The following is a 22,299-nucleotide window of genomic DNA, read 5'->3' on the forward strand; positions in this document are numbered from 1 at the left end:
AAATGGCAAAATGCAACATACAATCAGCTTTCCGTTTGCTTCCAGTCCACCCAGATTATTGGGATTCCCTTTGTTATCCATTTCAACGGAAAATGGTACGTGGACAAGGCATTACCGATGCGCTGCTCTAAGTCATGCGCATTATTTGAGTGTTTTAGTACGTTTCTTCAGTGGCTGTTTACTAGGTGCACGGGTAATCGGTTGGTGACGCATTATCTGGATGACTTCTTTTTTGTGGGCACCTCAGACTCCACAGAGTGCCAGACAGCTCTGGACAGCTTCAAGGAGATTATGAGGGAGCTAGGGTTGCTGTTGGTGCTGGAAAAGATGATGGGGCCCAGCATGGCTCTTTCCTTTTTGGGCATAGAACTAGATTCCCAATTGATGCAGGCGCGCCTGCCAGAAGACAAAAGACAACAAACGCTGGGGCTGCTGAGTGCAATGCTAGCAAAGGACAAGGTCACAGTGAAAGTGATTCAGGTGTTGCTGGGTCATCTCAATTTTGCTTACCGGGTAGTAACAGTAGGTAGGACATTTTGTAGGAGACTAGGCAGAGCACTCACAGGACAGAGACCACCACACCACCATGTACGCCTGTCGGCGGGTGCAAAGGAAGATTTGAGGATGTGGAAGTTCTTCTTACAGGATTTTAATGGCATTCCTTTGGTAAGGGAGGGTGACATGCTTTGGGACGCACACATTTTTTTGAACGTAGCAGGCAGCAAAGGTTTTGGCCTTTTTTGGCAGGGAAAGTGGTGCGCAGAGCAGTGGCCAGCAGAATGGGGTGGGGGGAGGAGTATTGCATTTTTTGAGTTCTTTTCCCTAGTAGTGGTGATGACATTGTGGAGGGAACAATTGGTGCATAAGAAGGTGACTTTCAGGATTGACAACATGGCAGTTGTAGAGATCGTAAACTGCCAGTCTGCCAGGGATAAACAGGTGTTGAATTTGATGTAAGTCTTTGTTCTGGGCTGTTTGCGCCATGATATAGCTTTCAGAGCGTTGCATGTACCAGGGGTGGACAATGACATAGCGGATGCTTTGTCTCGTTCACAGTGGGGAGATTCCGTGGGATAGCCAAGGACACAGATAGGACTCTGACCCCCATGCTGCCGCAGTTGTGGTACGTAGGCAGCACAGGATGCTACAATTGGTGGTAGGGTCCGTGGCACAATCCACGAGGATACCATAAAGCTTATCTTGGGAGGAGTTTCTGCTCTTTGGGGCGCAGAGGCGTTCCTCACTTGAGCATAGACGAGAAGATGTGATTCCATTTATTCTAGATTTGGTTGAGGAGGGGTTGTCTGGGGTGAAGATCGAGGGTAAGTTGGCGGGTATTGCATTTGTAGGAAAATTGTTATGGGGATACGCCCCATCCACCGAGCAGATCGGCACACGAATGTTGGAGGGGTAGGCTAGAGAGCAGAGTCAGAGGGAACGGGATAGAAAGCTTCTGTCTTGGAACTTGCTGGGCCGGGTTATACAGATATTGCTGACAGGTTGTTTGGATGTATATGAGATGAGCCTTTTTTCCACGGGGATGGTATGGATGTTTTTGGGGCTTTTTGAGTATCAGAGTTGTTGGGTCCTAGGTCAGGGGGAGGGGTTGAATGGGAGGATATGGTTCTGGGTCAGGATAGAGTGTGCATATGGCTACGCAAGTCAAAAACGGATCACAGGGCCGCAGGAAAATGGGTGTCGCTTCGGACCCACAGTTGACTTGCCCTTGCAGGTGGAAAATGAAGTGGAGAGCCCTATCTAGAACACAGGTTGGGTTGGTATTTTTGCATGCAAATGGTATCGATTTTGGCACTCACTCGTTCAGGATTGGGGCGGCATCGGAAGCGAATAACAGGGGGTGGGGGTGGGGGGACATTATGGGGCTGGGGAGATGGTCCTCGGATTGTTACAGGCGATACGTTCGCAGTGCAGCCGAGGGGTTTAGCGCGGTGGTTTTTCTTCCTCATGTTCACGCAGTTTTTCTTGTTTCAGGTTCTGTGGCCGACCCCCTCACTAGAGAGATGTCCATTTGGATAGTGGGGCATTCATTTGTGAAGTGGGCCAAGGTCCAGGCCCCCACCAGTTACTTTGGAGAGAATTTGGGTTTTAATAAAGATCTGTTTAAAATGTCTTGGAGGGGGAGATGGAGCATGCTCTGGAAAGAGCTGGTACAGTCTCTGAATGATTTGTTGGTGGCTGGTAGGTGCCCTGACACCTTGTTGCTTCATTTAGGGGAGAATGACTTGGTAAGAGAGAAGGGGATAGTATTAATGAGGGGCATGAAAAGGGACTTGGCCCTATTAAAACAGCAGTGGCCGGGTGTTACGTCATTTGGACGGAGTTTGTTCCCCGTAGAGTATGGAGAGGTGCAGTTAACCCCGGGCGATGGACGGAGCCAGGAGGAAACTCAACACAGAAATTGTACGTTTCTGCAGGGAAGTGGGGTTTGGGAGGATTGCCCATAGGGAAATCAGATTTGACGCAGTTGAATTTTTCTGGGGGGATGGTGTTCACTTGTCCCAGATGGGCATGGATTTATATTTGTTGGAAATCAGGGAGGTACTGACCAGGGAGTTGAATGTGCAGAGTTGCTAAAGACTAAGGGCCTCATTTATGAGGCGTTGCATCAGTTTTGCGCTTCCGATGCGTCACTTTTTGTGACGTATCAGCAGCGTAAAACATGCCTCATGTTGCGCACTATTTACAAAGTGACGCATCTAAGCAGATGCGTCACTTTGTAAACCCCTGCGCTACATTATACCTGCGTCAGGTATAATGTATGCAGGGGGGGCGTTCTCCCGCAAAAAGCCTTGTAGAAGTGACACAGTGAAATCTATGAGATTTCACTGCGTCACTTCTAGGATGCCGTTGCGTCAATATCTTGCACCTGCCTCACAGCAGGCGTAAGACTGACGCAGACCCTTTCACATGGGGCTTGCCCCATGTGAAAGGACACATTGCTGGAGTTGCGTCACTTCTGTTACACACTCCAGCAATGCGTCACTTTTGCGCTTACAGATACATCAGAAATACTGACGTATCTGTAACTCCTTGCGACATGATGCGTCATACATTAAATATGACGCATCAGGTATGTCGCAAGGAGGGCGCACTGAGAAGTGACGCATCGCTGCTTTCACGCAGCGATGCGTCATTTCTCATAAATGAGGCCCTAAATTCCTATGTTGAAAGGGGAAGGCAGTAGAAAGGGGAGGCAGGGCTTCCGCCTACCCTCCCGCTTTTTACTGGGTGGTGGGGTTGGCCAGGAATGGCAGACGTTTTTGGTCAGGTTTGGAAGTTTGTGAGTAGGGGCAGGGGCAGGGAAAGGGTAGGCAGGTAGGCTACGTTTAGAGTAGATGTTTTGGTAGTTACAGTTGCAGAAAGGCAGGTAGGGGTTTGGGTTTCAATCGAAGGCAGGATTTGTAACTGCAACACTCTGTAATGTGGTTGTTATGTAATGTTATAATGTTATAATGCTACCGGCAAGTGGGGGGGGGGAGGATTTCATGTGGGGATAGTAGGGGTGGGGGGGGGGAAACAGGGGATCAGTTATTTGATGTATAGTGAGTTTTAGTTGTGTAAGGCAGTTGCCAGTGTTTTCATTGTGATATTCACCTGTTTGAATAAAGCGGCCTTTTACATACACAAATTTGGTCTTGGTTTGCTTGACCCCCTCCCTCACAAGCGGGCTTTAGGGGGTGGCTGAACCCGGTGAGGTCTGCCCCCGGGCAGATTGGGAGGGGGAGGGGCTGGCCGAATAGCGGCCATTTTACGTGTTGGGCTATTTTTGGGAATAGCCCAATTATAGCCCAGTAGGTAATAAATTGGGGCTCTCCGCACTCCCAGACACCATTTTAGGTTTGGTGACATGGTGCCTGGGAGCGGTGTGGGTAGATAGCGTTTTGGCCCTCCCACCCTAAAATATGGCTTATGGGGTTTTTCTTCTAAGGGTTTTAGTGGATTATGTTAGGGCTAGATTTGTTAAGGCAGGTGCATAGGGTTATGCTAATTGTATAGTTGTCGTTTGGAACAGGTGCAAGCAAGGTTGTTAAAAGTTGGCCAGGATTGACAGAAGTTTTTGGTTAAGGGTTAGAATTTTGTGAGCAGGGGCAGGGAAAGGGTATGCAGGTAGGCTAAGTTTAGAGTAGATGATTTGGTAGTTACAGTTGTAGAAAGGCAGGTAGGGCTTTGGGTTTCAGTGGAAGGCAGGATTCGTAACTGCAATACTGTGTAATGTGGTTGTTATGTAATGTTATAATGTTATAATGTCATCAGCAGGGAGGGGGATTTGATGTGGGGAACGTAGATGTGGCGGGAAACAGGGGATCGGTTATTTGATGTATAGTAAGGTTTTAGTTTTGTAAGGCAGTTGCCAGTGATGTCATTGTGATATGCACCTGTTTCAATAAAACGGCCTTTTACACACACAAATTTGGTCTCGGTTTGGCTTGACCCCCTCCCTCCCAAAAGCCCAGATGACATCATCAAACAGAGCAGCATTCTAGAACGCCGGTTGTTGGTGACTGTTAGCAGTACAGAAGTAGATGAAGAGAAAAGTGTTTTTTTCTATACACTGGATGGCCCCTTTTAATTAGCACCCTTTATCGAATGTTGGGCGATGGCCAGCCAATCAGAATGGTCCCTTCGTGAGCCGTAGCTATCATTACAGACTCCTTAAAGGGAGCACTCCATGAGGGCCGTACTTTACTCGTCTGGGTGCTCTGCTTCATTACCATTCCCCTGTAGCCCAGGGCTGAATTCAGCTTACGGTTGGCAAGGGAATAAATGGCTCCTGGGCAGCTCCGACACTATGTCACACCTTGCCGGCTTCTACCCTTCCTGCACTTAAGAAGAATGCAAGCCCTAACGGCAATATTTGTTTTTTTTCAATTGGCCATTAGGGCTTACAAATAGTCCCCTTAAGTGAAGGACAGGGAAGGGCCAGCTCAGTGTGAGTTGGAGAGCAGATTGTGTTAAAACAACAGGAGCTGTGCATTAGCCGTTAATGGCCTCATCCAGGGTGAGTGAGTTCACCGCTGGGGGAAAGGGGAAGGGAGGGCGCCAGGAGCCTAACTGTCTATACCTGCTAGGCAATAACAGCTGTTAACTACCCTCCACTCATTATGCGCTCTTGCCTGCTGCTTGGACCCATAATTGCTGGGAGGGTAACTATCAGTCATTATTGCCTGCAGGCTCAGGCAATAATGCTTAATGAATGAAGCCCATACTTTTACACTTCGGTACCCCAGTTCCATGGCTTGCACACCGAGGTGTCTGCTGTCCTCTTTGGGCAACTTAGATGTAATTCACAAAGAATAGACAGGAGGGAATAAGAAGGGAAGGAGGAAGTCAGTAGGGAAGGAGGGCAGAGAAAGTAATCGGGGAGTGATAGAGAACTGGAAATCTGGGGACACTGTTTGAGAGATACTGGGACAGGGGCTGCAGAAGAGTGTAGTTCTTCCTGATGCTCCCCCATAGAAGCAATGACTGCAGGCCCACTATGAAAGAAGGATTGGCGGCAGAAAGGCAGGGGAGCTATCTTTTTTCCTGGTTACTGGGCTTCTAGGAAGGCAGCAACAGAAGAATTTGGGGAGGGGCACTTCACCGGGCATCCTAGCTTTAACCTTAGCAAGACGGACACCGCATGGGCTTAAAGCAGTCTAGACTTTGCCGCAGGTGGCCTGGCTACTCCGATGGGAAATGTGTGTTCTTGGCTCGCTGTTCTAGGATTTTATAGCACAACAGCCTTAGAGATTGTTTTAGGTAAAATAAACGACTCTTTATACAGACCTGTACGGACCCTACAAAATTCAGGGCTGCTAGCTATGTGAGCCCTCCAAGACAAAGCATTAAATTCGACACTTAAGATCATGCCTCCAGAACACAGGCATCGCTTCACATCGGTTCTTTCTTCACTTCATCTCTGGGAAATATAATTCATTTTTTATGATTTCAGAACGGAATATGAAAAATGCGATTTCCCATCTACGTTTTTCCAGGAAGGCATCAGCAACACGGTGCCTGTATCTGCAAAACAATCAAATGTCCATACTTAATGTGAGCTGGGACACCTTCCAGCCCTATGTTCATAAATATATATGCAGCATTCTAGAGCGCTTGTTAACATGAGTTAGACAGAAGGCACAAGAAAAGCTCGCGAGTGATTAAAGTCAAAACTTTTGACACAGGAGTGTTTGTTGTTCCGTTTCTTGACATTCATTCCTCAGGTCGTGTTTCACATTTCCCCCATACCACAAGGATATAACAAATACAGAGATTATATTAGCAGAATTTTATGAGATCAGGACTCGTTGAGACACCAAAGGCAAAATCCATCCAGGTTTTCTGTCTACCCATAATGAATATGCATAATGTCAATTTATGGTTATTGAGCGTTAGGGGAGGTCACTTGCATGCTTGTTGGCCACCATGACAACCCCGCTATTAAAATCCAGCCGTGTTTTCGTCATGTCCACCACAGAAGTGAGTGAAGCTGGCTTACACGTAATAAACTTCAGATCATTTAAAATTTTATCATTGGTCATTTTCAAAACTAGGTAGGATTTAACTATTCCATTGCTCAATAAACCAAGCACTACATTTTAATACTCTGTGTCTTTAAATTTAATACTACTTATTTAGATTTAGCATTCTGGTCATGAAAACAAATGGAACAAGTAAAAAATCTGCATTCAATCAGAAAGAGAAAACAATAAAATAAAGCTTTCCAGGACAAAAAACATGAATCCTAATCAAATAAAAACATGAAACGAATTGTAGTTAGTGGGTTTTATTGCATTTTTTAACCTAGTCCGTAAAAGTAATTGATATGTCTTTAGGTGAAATTATTTTTAGACAACTCTTTTTGTTCACGTTTAGTAATATTACCATGAATTGGAGGGTTTAACCCCCAAAAATCATATCATGCTTTCTAGTTATCTACCTGCACAGAGTCAATTACAAAACAAGTATTGGTACAGCCAACGCAATATGTATGAGTATCAGATGGTGTGAGCATAGGTTGCTGAAGCTTGCTCTTCTTTCCTGGTCTGTTGTTCGGTACAGTGCTCTCTTTGCGTTTGGTTGCGATAGCAAGATTTATGGATTGCAGCAGCCGCGGCCCGTGCAGGTAAGAGCGGTGGAGCGGTGGGGCTGGGGGGATTCGACAGTCAACCATTCGGGAAAATTAAATACATAATTAATTTTTCCTTGTCGTCATCTGTCAAAATCACCCACACCCGGCACCACCGCTCTTACCTGCAAGAGCTGCAGCTGGAATGCAGTTTAGTGCCCTCCCAGTGACATGGAGAAATTAAACTGCCATTTAGAGGATTCCTTTAGTTTGTCCTCCCCAACTGAGTTCTCATTTGAGCCATGAACTTGCCTATACTAATGACCTCTGGATAGCTTCAACTAAAGGACCATTGAAGGTACTTGCCACATTGATACAGTGAGGCAGTTGATACACATAACCATCCCAGAGTCCACAACAGCCTCACTAGCCCTAACTCCCCTGCTCCAACTTGGCCAGGCAAATGGAGGTGCATGAACAACACAGGGCTCACCAATTCTGCCTTTAAATCAAACTTTGCAAACCACATATCCGGAAGTGTTAGCGAGTTAGAAGAAAAAGTCTAACCAATATGGCCTAAATATGATCAAGAACTCCACATGTTCCTTTCCAAAAACTTTGCTGTATCCAATAAACAGGAAGACATAGTCTGGTCTCTGCAGAAGGCAAAGTCTTAACCAGTGGCTCACTGAATGCACATCAAGGGCCTGGACCCCATTAACAGCTAAAACCAGCCCATAGGATTGAGAGATTGCGTGACATTCCTGTCCTGCAGACCATTTGCCTTTATTCCTTCAATACCTCTTGTCCACTGATCATTATCAAATCATTTATTTGAAGCTTTTTATGACACTCTAAGGTGACCAACAGTCACAACATTGTGCAAGTACATGAGGGGGATGGAAAAGACAAAAGTAATTCAATCAATCAATCAGGATTTATAATGTGCAACTAATCACCCAATAGGGTATCCAGACGCTTGCAGGCCTTAGAGGCTTATTCGAACAGCCATGTCTTGAGGGCCATTCGGAATTCTGGAAGAGAGGGGATGAGCCGGAGGTGTGTGGGGAGGCTGTTCCAGGTCTTTGCTGCAATGTGGGAGAAGGAGCGTCCTCCACTTCTGCTTCAGTAGATGCAGGGAGTATGGGCAAGCGGAAGGGAGGCAGCGTGTAGTCTTCTTGATGTTTGGAGGAGCAAACGCTTGGAGGTGAGAAATGAAGGAGAAAGTCATCTAAGATCCAAATGCTTGGAGTAAGAGGTGGTTCTTCAGTTGCTTTCAGACTTAGCTGATGGAAGTAACATCATGCACAAGCAGTGGGACAGAGTTCCATAGTAAAAAGTATTGGAAGTGCAGAGATCCTCCCCAAACAATGTTAATATTGATGGGAGCAGTGCTCACCTTCTGGTATATCTAAAATACATTTGTGGTTTCAGGATCTTTAAGAAGAAGTAGCCGGACATGCGTGGCACTCAGCCGCAATACTAGGTTTGACAGTGGAGTCTGAGTAAAACGACTGCCTCGCAATAGAAGACGAGAGGATTTCTGGTTTGGAAAGTACATAACTAAGGGGGTGATTTATATGTTGGTGGTGTGTATACCCCTTCGCAATGGCGTTGGAGTTTACATACTTGCCAACTTGAAGGTCTGCCAGCCCGATTCAATAGCTGTCTCTTAAGTGGTCAAACTTCTCTGAAGGCCCTGGGGTGTAAGGACTGTCGGAGAAATGACTGCATCTCACCCCGCCCAATTTAGATGGGCGGACATGTAGTCTTTTTTTACTGCTCCTTACTAAAGGAACAGTAAAAACATTGTAATGCTCCCATGGCGAGGAGAACATGATGTTTTTAATTTGCCAAAAGAAAATCCAATTTCTGGATTTTTTTTGTGAAGATAAAAAGAATACTCTGTGCTACAGGGCTGCGTCCAGCTGACGTAGCCCCGTCGCATAGAGTTGCATTCACAGGAACCGCCGTTGATTGCAGTTCCTGGCAATGCTTTTATAAATAGCCACCTGCTTGGCGGCCATTTATAAATTAGGCAGGCGGCCCCTTTGTCATGGGGATGAAGTAATTTACTCCGTCCCCGTGGCAGAAAGACTGGCCGTCCACCCTGAAATAAATCAAGGCCTAAGCCTTCAGACAAAATACCACCTGCATAATAACAGTTAGTGATGATGTTCTAACTTGCCATAACTTGAACAAGTCATAATGTGCGGACTAGGTAAACATAATGAGCATTATTAATGATGTGCTAAATGTACACAATATAAATCGCCCACGATGTGCTAAATTCTTTTGAGTGACTCTCCATGAATGCCAGGCCAATATCTGTAAGGTTTGTCAGCATGGTGAATCACAAATGTACATGATATTCTTACACAGCTGCAAATACCCATATGAGTAGTGTAATGCTAATGTTTTCATATGCGTGTATTATTTTGTCATTATTTATGGTTGCTGGTAGTTCTAAAATCCGAATAGAGCCAACATGTGAGCGTCCATTTATGGGTTAAATAAATGTGAAAACAAACAAGTTCTAACTTCGTTTTTCAGAGAATGTAAAATTAATATGGTTAAGTATGGCTACATATAAATAAGATGAGGAAAAATAAAAAGGGATAAATACAGAAAGAATTGTTAAACATTTTTTACCATAAAACTGGGAGTCCTGTATAAAAGGTGCTATCAATACATAGCGGATGTATAGAATAATGCACTAAAAGACCGTTATCTAAAATGAAGACAGTGTGAACATATATAAAAAATATATCCGACCTAATTACTGCTATTACATAAAAGACGTGTTCCAAAGAACACTGGGCCATATTATCAAGAAAGGGTGATACATTATCGCCGTTTTTATCGGCAGGAAACTGCCGCTAAAGCGGCGATAATGGGCTTGATAATATGCCCTTGTGAATTCCCATAGCAGCCCAGTTAAACACCAGAACCTGGGCGGCTATGGGAATTCACAAGGACATATTATCAAGCCCATTATCGCCGCTTTAGCGGCAGTTTCCTGCCGATAAAAGCTTCGATAATGTATCGCCCTTTCTTGATCATATGGCCCACTGTTTGAAACAATATTTTTTAAATGTAAGTGAATGATAAATAGGGGTGTGTGAAATTCGCATAATTTGCTTTTACGCAATCATGCGAAATATTGAGAAAATTATAGGAACCTACGCAAAATGCAAATCTGTAATTTAGCATTCTATTTTAGCGCAAAATACATTTCTGTCAATATTTGACACGGACGAATTTTGCGCTAAAAAATAAAAATAGAGCAAAAAACACAACAGCTGCTGGTGTTCAATCAATCAATCAGGTCATTTGTAAAGCGCACTACTCACCCGTGGGGTCTCAAGGCGTGTTCTTTTTTTTCATCCTGTTTCTCCGCCCCTGCACTGTAACTTTACTGCGAGCAGCAGTGTAATTATGAAACATGGCGTAATGATGTAATTTCGGGAATTTCACTTAACATGCGTAGCGCGAAATTCCCAAAATTATGCCACCTTAATTACTTTTCGCCCTTAAATTATAAACAGAAATGGAGGTGTGATATTACCTATTCCAGCAAAAACTTCTTCGGCATGTAGAATGTTTAAGTTAACTTAAACTGCAGAAACAGCAAACATGGAAAACCTGAACAGGCGTAACTGCGTTTGAGGAGGGAGCATTATAGGTTTACGCAACCCATCGTAAAGTGGCAAAATGCCTATAGTAAGCACTTTGCACAGCAAGGGACTCTATCTGTGAAAAAAGCATTCCCAGTAGGGTCTGTTTTTCTTCAGCCTGCTCACAGTATGGAGGCAGAACCCTTGCTGCTAAAGTACTGCAGTACAAACAACCCCAGACACAGTAATAAACTGCTCGAGATTTTGCAGTGGAGATAGAGTGGACTTTATATAAATTGTATTGGAAACTGTGAATCCAAATGAAAACGCACACACAGACATACGCACTCATTGTTAACTGCCTCTTAATTTTCTTTATGATTGTGATAACTATGCTGGATTCAGAGACACCATGAAGAGCATATGCACGGCCTTGCTCATTAACTTGGAGAACATACAGTATTTCACTGTTATGACTGTGCCCATCTGTAGAACCTGAGGCAAGGCGTGTAGAGTATCCTGACATTTTCACTTTAATCCATTGAGCTTTAGAATATTGAACCGCCGGCAAATACCAGCACTCCTATATGCCGACGATGCTGTCATTTTAGCAAGAACACCCAACGAACTACAGATGGCCTTGAATAGATACTGTGACTTTATGGCAAGTCTAAATCTGAAACTAAACGCAAAAAAAACTTACATAATGCACGCAGGGGAGAAAAGAAATGCAAAAAATAGGAAGCTACTGGCACAGGGTGAACATCTGGATAGGACCAAAACGTACCCCTACCTAGGGATCGTCATTGACGAAAAATTCAAATGGACTCCAGCTATTAACGCAAGAAAATTGGTATTCCTTCGAGAGACATCCTCGCTAAAAACCTTCTCGCAGAGATTGGGGCAGCGACCAATTAAAGAACTAGTCCAAATATATAACTCAAAATGTGTAAGCACAGCAACATATGGGGCGGGGATTTGGGGCTTTACAAACGTGGATTCAATTCAAAGAATAGAGAACTCTTTCCTCAGATATTTGTTAGCGGTGCCTAAAACTTGTTCCACCTATGCCTGCCACACCGAGCTGGGCATTGATTACATTACAGATATTATAAAACTGCAACCAATAATGCTGTGGCGCAGAATATGGGTTACCGAGCAATGCCATCTGACCAGGACGATTATTCAAGACATCTTAACGTTAGACTACTCTAAGAAAATCAAATGGCTGTCATATGTCAAAGCGCTACTTACAGATCTCGGATACAGGAAGTACTTCGATTATCCATCGCTGATAAAGGAAATCCCAAAAAAAAACCTAAAGAGGGAGTGTCTAACTCACCTACGTCAGCTACGCTTATTAACTGAGGTCCATAAACCATCTGTTCAACACTCCATATTAGTCCAGACTGTGTTTACTGTTGAACCTTACCTGAATTTTAAAATAACACATTTTGAAAGAATGCTGCTTACCCGATTTAGACTTGACCTGTTCCATTTGCTAGTTGCATTCCCAGAGCAAAATGTTAGGACATCTACACTTCCTATGTGCCCCTGTGACTTGGTGTCCTCACAATCAACGATACACACAACGTTATTCTGCAAATTCTTTACTGAGCCCCGTAAACGTTGGATATTGCCTATTTTGAATTTCTGGGGTCTTCGACAATGTCGCCCAGCGTACCTAGCATTACAGTACCTTGAAAATGAAAACTATGCAAAGGCGATCATATTTTATCTGAAATTCTGCATACGCCATCGCACAAATTTATAAGTATGAACAACACTGCTATTTCACATCAATGAAGGAACTGAGATAATAGGAAAATTGTACGCTATCGTAAAAGTCGAAAAAAAATCTTGCACAAATGGAACTGACAAGCACTTGCTACTTTTAATAAGTTTTCTCTTAAACAAAATGCATATTTAACTGTTTTTTTTAACTTTTTTTTAAAATTGTAATTGTCTTTTTCTCTCTTTGAACTTTTATGGTGTTTTTACAAAACTACCGAATAAAGTTGTTATTGAATTGAATTGAATTGAATTGAACCGTGACCGAAGGGCCCAGTAGAGTTTGGCAGGCAGTCCGCTATCCTGTTCTACAGGACTACTGCTTGCCGCAATAAGTGCTCTCCATTGGTCTGGTGGAGATATCTATCAGTTCAGAGAAGTCTCCACCCCAGCAGCTCATTTGAAGGCTTTGCATGTTTGCTAGGAGGCCGCCATGTTTCATGGGGCCCCTCAACAAACTTTTTTGGTTTTAAAAAAAAAGCCCCAAACAAACAAAAAATAATGACCTTGACGCTTTGGGAGATTTTTCCTGGAATGTTGGGGTCATTTTTTTTTGCTTTTTCTCTTTGGGGCTTTTACTGGTGGCCCTGAAGAGAAAAAATTACATAAGTGCAATGGTGGCCTGTGCAGTTAAGTGCTGTGGGGCGGAGCGTGGACAGTGGAAGTAACAAACGATGGAATATGGAAAATAAAATAAAGAAATGAATAAAACCACTTACCTTGTGCTTGCGGCGATGCAGTGGGAGCAAGGTAAGTGGTTTTATTTATTTATTTATTTTCCCTATTCTGTAGTTTGTCACTTCCACCCCTGCTCGACCCCGCCCGCCCCATCCCCACAACGCGATTACCTGCACGGGCCGCGATTGTAAAAGTGTGATGCACTTACACCTATGTCCCCAAGTCGATTGGGCTGTCGGTGTAAGGTTGTCAATGACAGAGCCAAAAGAGGCACCACCAGCAGAAACATGAGGGTACGCCCTACTCTAAATAGAGGGGGTAGAACGTCGATTTGGCAGAAGAGGAGATCCACACTATTTGTGTAGAAGTGTCCGGTCCATCATATTCTAAATCAGGCCTTAAGTCTGTCGTAGATATTCAGTAAACCATATAAAACACCAATCAAAATGTATGGAATTTTTCTGTATCAAGGGTAACTGCAGTGGTACTAAATGTTTGTAGTTTTGTGTTAATACATTCACAAAAAACAGGCAAAAATTTGTAGTCGAAAATATTTAGGGGCAGATTTACAAGCCCCTTGCACTGCCAGTACGTCACTTTTTGTGACGCACTGGCAGCGCATTTCTTTGTCCCATATTTACAAGGACAGGAAAAGCCACCCTGCATGGCTTTTCTTGTCCTTGTAAATATTGCCCCTTTACACACAGCACTTTGCGTGAAAGGGGCGTTCCATGGGTGTTGCTGTGGGTGTTCCCACGCAACACCCATGGAACCAGACACATTTCCAGATTTATGAGAAATCTTATACCTGGAAATGTGCCAATCTGCTACGCTAGCCGTGGGGTGGCGTAGCCAGGCGCTAAGAGGAGAAATGTTTTCATTTCTCCTTGTTTTTTCCTCTTTCAATGCGTGCTGTATTCTACAGCATGCATTGAAAGAGGAAAATGTCTGTAGTGATTGTTTTTGTGCAGGAAGATGCCCCTTCCTGCACTAAAACAATGTCCCCATGGCGCAGGCATCCTTGCACCATGGTGCAAGGGTGCTTGTGCCGGCGCATGGCAGCTGTTTGTGCCAGCGCAGGGGAGAGCCTTGGAATGCAACATATCATTGTAGATATGTCGCATTCCTGTGCTCTGAAAGTGCTGCAGCGTGGTGCGGCCAAAGGGCTTGCGGTGTCGCGCTGCGGCACTCCCCTTAGAATTTTACTACTGTAAACTTATGATTTTTAAATCAGGATCTTCTTAGCTTTGCCAAATGCGTGAAATGTTATTTTTTATTATTTCCAGAACCATATCATCATTTTGTGATCAGTGGTCAATCTCTCATTTTTTATGTTGCATTTTATGGCACTAGTTAACTGGGGTAAAAATATGGAAAGTAATATGGGACCTTTTTAAAGGAAGAGACAAGCATATACATTTAAGTGTGGATCCATTTTCTAATCTTTATAAAATCTGTTTATCCCAGAACACGGGTAAAAAGAATCAAAATGAAATAGAAAAGAATTTAAAACTAACAAATAGATGCACTGAAGGAACATGTGCCTCTATTTCTTCAGTGTTTATTTAAGAAGCAAGCCGTTTTTAAAGGATGTATGACGTTACAACGCATGCTATTACAACGCATGCCTTTACGACGCAAGTTTTTCAACGCAACTTTTACAACGACTTGCGTTGGGGGGTGCTGGATAGTGAATAGTGTAATTTACTATTCCAACTCCAGTCCCCGTGGATAGTAGGGAAGGTGTTGGAAACTATTCCCTATCCTAGAGCGCCCCCCAGCGGAGTCGTTGTAAAAGTTGCGTTGTAATGGTTGCGTCGTAAAAGTACTTTGTTGTAACAGTGCGTTGTAAAGGATGTTTACTGTTTTTAAATGTTAAAATCAATAATGATATTCACAAAAACACAACTTAAAAGTACACTCTCCCAAATTTTCATAGGATGCAAAGGACAGTGGCTAGATCCTCAACAATGTGCGCCTGTGATTTTTGCAGGGCACTTGGATTATATGCCCTATCACCATTGTGACGACATGCCCTCCTTTGTGATTAGTGACAGGTGCACAGTCATATTTTCCGTCAGCTGGTGTACAATCTATGCAGTTGTTCCTAAATGAGAATATTCGAAAAAACAAGTTTTACATTAATTTAAAGCAGTGCCTTTAAACCTGGCAAAATTATAATATCTGCAGAAATATTTTCCAGTTAAGCACCATTTAAGATAAGTGTTTTACATATTAAAAAGTATCCAAAACGATGAAGCATTCCTAAAGGTAACTCATTCAAAAGTGCCATCTTGAATTAGTCTAAGGTGTGTTTTGACACAATCTGAGTTAGGAGCATCTTCATGAGATGTTCAGTAACTGAATAAAATGTGATTTAACCATGAGAGATGATAGTGATACCTCACGAAACGTAAGGGCTAAGGAGGTCATTAAATTGGCTCGATAGAGCTTCTGTAACCACCTCATAGCAACTTATTCGGAAGGAGGCCTTCTGGTCTCCTCTCACTAATTATATATCTTCATCTGCATTGCATGCCATGGACAGTAACTATGTTTTTCAGCCGCCGTGAGTGCTGTGTTTATTCCTTTTTATATTGTTTATATCTTATAGATACTATATGGCTATTTGCAATTCTATTTTATTCGTTAATGAAAGTTTTACTAGATTATATTATAGGGCTGTGGATACTTTTTATCTTTTATCTTCCTTCTTTCTTTTTTTCCTTTCTCTTCTTTTCCTCTTTCTCTTTTCTTCTTTCTCCCCTTCTCTAGTCTTTAAAATTCAATAGTAAAATTGCTAATTTGTTATGGTACTCCTTGATTTTATTTCACTCTTAGCATTGGTTGTTGATCCTGACAATGTACAATGTATCAGGTTTTTAATCCTCGGTTTTTTATTTACACCCTTTTGTTATTTTATGGATTAGTAATTCTTCTTTAGTGTTATTCTGTACCATGTTTTCTTTATCTGTTTCAATAAAGCTTTCTAAACAAAAAAAAAATGGCTTGGGGATCAGGACAACAGTGCGCAACCAATTGAACAATATCCTGAGGCCTTTGGTGAAGAAGGATCATACGTGTGTCCATCACACTCTGGAAATGGTCAGATATGATCATTGATAGTGCGAAAGAAGGGTCAGGATTGGCACAGGGGAGGGGGGGCCACACTCATAGTCCTGGAATGTTACGGACCGGTCCACAATCCTCTGATCACTCAATACGTCCTTTCATCGGTTGACGCCAACTGGGCTGCAAGGTCCTTGCGGCTCCTGGCCGGCTTTAGCGATCTACGCTTTGCTGTTTGTTGTACTGTATGGGGGACCGCTCCTTGCCACACAAAGGTACCGCCTTTTTCTTCTTCCAGAGCAGGTCATAGCAGTGGAGCTTTCCAGTCAATGTTCTTGGTACCTGCCTTGCCAGTGCACAGCACTATGCAGAGCCCTGTCCCCGACACATTCTTCAACCAGATTCTTCTGTATTCAAGGTGGTGATCAGAACAGGCTAGTGAGGTAGTACCTGCCTCAAACTCACCTCTTTCATGCCCTGGTCTGCTCCCCTCTTTATTGCTGATTATATAAAACAGGACTCTTTGAAGGTCTGTAGCTTTTAGCATCTGGTGAGAGTGTTAAAATTCTATTATGGTGTGGAATGAAAACAGGTTGAGAACCAGGATGAGGTTGGAATAGAATATAGGTCCCAGCACCAAAATAAAAGTGGCACTCCTAAGCAAAGGCGGCTCCTCCGCTAAGGCGGAGGGGCGTCACCCCATTTCTCTGAGAGCAAGAGAAAGGAAAACTAAAATGATAATAACCCTGTTATTATAATTTCGTTTTTCACTATGGCGCTAGGTTAAGGAGGGGCGGGCGGGGCTGGTGGCACAGGGGGAGGAGTGGTCAGCTCCAAGTGCGCATAACTTTTTGGCTGGCTTTCTTAGGCGGGCCAAACAGTCGAGGAACATGCCCAGGCTCCAACTTCCCGTCTGAGTTCCAAACCACGGCGCTCAGACCAATCACAACGCTGCATTGCAGCGTTGTGATTGGCTTAGGGGTGCGAGCCTGTGTGCTTCCTGCTTCCACTGAAGTTAAGTAGGCGTGGGAAGGGACAGAGGCGGAGGAGCGACGTCGGCCGGCAAAAGGTACTTTAAAAAAAATATATATTCCCCCCCCCCGACCTGCCAGCCACCACTGCTCCGTAGAGAATCAGATCGCTAAAAAAGTGGTAGATTCGGTGCTTGAAATAGAAAAATAAAAGTGCAGGTACTCTGGGGCAGATTTACAATTACTGGCGCATCCCTGCATATCAGCAGGGATGCGCCAGTTATTGTGCGCCACGGCTCCTTTACCGTGGATGCTCCGCATTTACAATGCGGCGCACCATGGGGCAAAAACGGCACAGATGGGTCAAGTATCTGTGCCGTAAACGCGGCGCATTGCTGGAGTTGAGTCGCAAGCGCGACGCAGCTCCAGCAATGCTCTGGGGGCCCTATCTTTCCAATGCTGCGTCAATCCTTACGCCTGCTTCAAGCAGGCGCAGGGTTTTGACGCAGCATGGGCTCAAAAGTGACTAAGTGAAATCTTGTAGATTTCACTCAGCCACTTTTGGAAGGTGTTTCTGCGCCTGAACGCCTCCCGGCAGTGTAAAAGAGGCGCAAGGGGCCTGTAAATCTGCCCCTCTGTACCAAAATACCTGCTTGTTTCTGAGAAGTACTCGCCAATTAAAAGTATTATGGGGCATATTACCAACCAATAGAGATAATTTTTGTCTCTAATTTGTTTAGAGACAAAAATTATCGCCGCACATCGGCGATTTTTATCGCAGATAAACCTTGCTATTAGCAAGGTTTATCGCAAATGCGATAAAAAACGGCCGCAATGCATGAATATCGCTGAAAAGTCAGCGATATTCATGCATTATCGAGCAAATGCTCTTAGCCATGTTATCCACCTCCCATTGGTTAACATGGCTAAGAACTGCTCAGGGCAGGTGTTAGCTTTTGGAGATATTCGCGCTTAGCGCGAATATCTCCAAAAGTTGGTAATAGGAGATAGCGATGTTAGCGACTGTTTTCAGTCGCTAACATCTTGGCACGCCCACTTTGCATGTCATTAGTGATAAATATCACTGACATGCAAAGCGGGGCCCAAGATGGTCACTATCTCCTATTAGCTGTCGCTAACTGGTGTTAGCGACAGCTTGGTAATAGGGAGATAATTTTATCTCCGCTTTCTTGGCTTTTAAAGCCAAAAAAGCGGAGATAAAGCCCCTTGATAATATGCCCCTATGTTTCTCTTGAAAAGTGCAGGTACTCTTCCTCTCAAAATAAAAAAAGTTCTGGTACTCTGTACCAGACAGTACCGGCCCATTTAAAGTACTGGGTAGATTGCACTTGTAAAGATAAGCTTTATAGGTGTTTTGCAAAGTATGGGAGCCTGCAGGCAATGGTTGTGGTAATAGCAAGGAAATTAACTGTAGAAACCAGCCCACCGGACTATGGAGCAGGTCCATAAACAACCGAAAAAGCGGCCCACACACTGACCTGTCAACCCCAGCCCTTCGGGCACTGTCAGATTGCCTATAGGCCTGTCCGGATTCAGCCGAGTTCCTTCGAAAAGTGAGGAACTATTCACAGCAGCAGTCTCCTTAAGAGCGAATGCAAATGACTCAGTGGTGTGATTGCGGGGCAGCAAATCTAATTAAAATGGAGGGAAAGTAGATGCGGCGTCTATCTCTCCTTGCTGATGGAATGAAGGAGAGCTCGCGCTCCCCTCGGGCCCAGCGCGCGCTTATGAATATCACCTTCACGTGCATCAGAAGGGACGCACCGCTCCCGGGAGGATGCCGACTGAAAATTAACAGTAATGCACCTGGCGTGGTACTATACATCAGCCCGAGGGCGCCATACCTCTCTGCGGCAGCGGGACTTGAAAGGGCTTTACCAATGCACTCCACTTCTGACCTGCGGCACCGCGTGCTCTTTCGGTGCTGGAACGCACACACAGCCCTGTCAATGCATCTCAATGCGGGCGCAACCCTTCCTGCTATCTCCTTGCTGTGTACAAGGGGCACAGAGCAAAGCAACTTCTCCTGTTCTGTAGCACATCCTGCTATTTCAGCACTGGAACAGACCCACAAGCCCACACCCTTCAACAAATGTACCTGAATGTTGACCTAATTATTTCAATTTCAATCATTGAAATTCACACATATTTCTGTGTTTTGTCAATACATTTTAATGTAATCGTATGGGCCTCCTGCTATTCTAGCACAAAGAGCTACACACAGCGTCGCTTTTGCATCACGCAACGGTTGCAAAAGCGACATATCCCTCAAGATGTGATTTATCCAGCCACAAAGTAACGCAACTCAGCGCAAATCGCTGCGGGGAATGGGAATGCGCCAAAATGCTACACCGTCTCAGAGGAGGCGTAACGTGGAGAAATACCATTCTTAGGGGTCGTTTTTGTTCAGGAAGGTGCACCTTCCTGCACAAAAACAATATTGCTTACAGAGCAGGCATTCTTGCACCATGGTGCAAGAATGCCTGCTTTGGCGCTAAGCAGCACATTGTGCGCCTGCACTGGGAAAAGGCAAGATTGCGCTGTATTGTGCTAAATACGGTGCATTCCTGCCCTTTCCCTGTCACGCAGTGCACCGCAGCAAGAGGACTTGTGTTGCACTCCCTTCCATTAGGTACTTAGATAAGACACACTCTCTCTAAACCCTGATCCGCAGCACTCTTTTTTTCCAATTTCATGACTTTAATGGAGCAAGGTTTCCTATGTACAGAAACTTGCTCGGACTCAGTCCTCTCGAAATAACACATAACTAATTAATCAACATGTTTTATCTATTAATAATTGCATTACACGACATAAGCTGGCGAAGCTTGCATATGTGCTTTTACTAACAGTAACCCGAGTGTCTTAAAATGGCTGCTGCAAACGCTGGAACTCTTCTGCGCATGCGTCTGCCACATCTAGGTGGTGTGACGTATCTATGCTTTTGGTAGGAACTTCTTGCTTCTGCGCACTAGTGCCAAGATGGCCGCTTCATGCTTACTCATACTTATGCATATGCAGCTGCTTGTACTAAACTTTGTTCGTTCTGCTTAATCATTAATGCTATAGTATAAATAAAGTAATGGGTTTAGAGTAGAGATAAGTGGAATACTGTTTCTGTTTGAAATCTTTATTTCGACCAATAAGATCATAAAAGATATACACACATCACAGTCACATGAAATTTATACAATAGATCAGAACAATGATTTTTAAAAATTGGTCATTACAATGTAAATCGATTTATCCTCTAAGACAGCTAAAACAAGTTACCAGCTAAGATTAAAGCTTGTTAAAACGGAATTAGGGATCCACGTCCAGCTTGAGGAAGGGTGCACGTGCGTGCCACATTGCCGTTGGATACTTCGCCATTGCAAACACTATCTGTGGGGAAAGATCAGTCTTCAGGATTCTGTACGAATGTAAAAAAATTCTAAAACCCATGTTTTTGAGGAGGGGAATAAGCCAGTATTTCCTGATTTTTTGATAGGGTTCGCAAAAAAATACCACATGTGAGTCATTTTCTTGGGGATGTGCGCATGCCGGGCAGCGCTCAGTAGTCGGGGGGGAAGACCAGGAACTTGTGAATGACCTTAGAGGTAGAGTGCTGTGCTGCCACTGCAGAAAAAGCTTCCTGGTTAGCACTGGGGCCATACCATCCAAAACACATTCGAAAGAATAATAGTCTTTGTTTTGGATGAATAGGTTTGTCAGAGAGCCCACCCGCGTCTCATTCACGGCAGCAGTAAGCTTTAGGTCGTAATAAGCTTTTGATAGTTCTTTCTGTGAGATCCTGGTACTTGCATTTGCCGGATCAGTCCAGAGTTCTAATAAGCCAAGGGTCTCAAATGACCTTTTTATATAGGTTAACCATGGGATAAAACTAGCATTTGGTACATTTAAGAACTCCTGAAGCTCAGTCCTATATTTAATAAGATCATTGCTGCTCCAGAGTCGTTGCCAAAAGGTTAATGGCTTGAGTCCCAATTCATCCGCTATTGGCCTGATATCCAGATCGAGTCTCAAAGGAAGAAAGCGGCGTACTTGAGGGGAGAGCTACAATCTGCCTAATAAATTTATTTTCTGTACACATCAGTTTTTGAGCAGTGGTGTGACCCCACAGTTCGCCCCCGTATGTTACTGCCCACGGGCCTGTGATTTATACATTTGGATGACTGGACCCAGTGGGCGGTATGTAGAGTTCTTCACCATCCACTAACTGCACAAGTTTCATGTTGGCTTTAGTCTTGTGTTTCCCAAGTCATTTTCTCGTTTAGAGTTACCCCCAGATACTCAACGTGGAGACTCTCTCTAAGCGGACAGAGCCAAGCATGGGGTTGGGGCGTGTTGAAGGAGTGGGGTTTAAAATCATATATTTTGTTTTTGAGGCGTTGATCTCGAGACCCCTTTCTGTGCAGAATTCCAGAAAACCATCCAGTACCCCTTGAATTCCCATGGGGGATTTCGACAGCAGCAGGGTGCCATCCGCAAACATAATGGCGGGCACCCTGCTGCCATCCAATTTAGGGGCATCAATGTCACCAATCCTGGACAGGTGGGCGATTACCCCGTTCACAAAGAGGCAAAACAGGGTCGGTGCAAGCACACAGCCCTGTCTCACCCCTCTGTCAACGGGGAATCTGTCTGTGAGGTCCCCATTCCTGCCACACCTGACACGTGCAAAGTTATTCTGATGCAATTTAATTAGGATGGATAGGATATCTGTTGGGACACCCATATCTGCCAAGACGCTCCATAATTTTGATCTTGGCACCAAATCGAAGGCGGCTCGCAAGTCCACAAACACAGTGTACAAGCTGCCGCCCTCGATTAGTGCAGTCCTCCAATAAATGAGGTTTAAACGGAATATTTGGTCAGTTGTGGATATCCCCCTTCTAAAACCCGCCTGATATGGGCTCAGAATGGCGCGTTCCTCCAGCCAGCTCTGGAGCCGATCTAATATAAGCCTCCCAAAAAGCTTCTGGGACACGTCTATGAGGCTGATGGGCCTGTAATTGGCTGGGAGCAAAGGCGAGCCCTTCTTGAATATAGGAACAACCTCCGCTCCCAGCCATGTACA

The sequence above is a fragment of the Lissotriton helveticus genome, chromosome 1_1 (genome assembly GCF_964261635.1).
Source record: "Lissotriton helveticus chromosome 1_1, aLisHel1.1, whole genome shotgun sequence".
Taxonomy (NCBI): domain Eukaryota; kingdom Metazoa; phylum Chordata; class Amphibia; order Caudata; family Salamandridae; genus Lissotriton; species Lissotriton helveticus.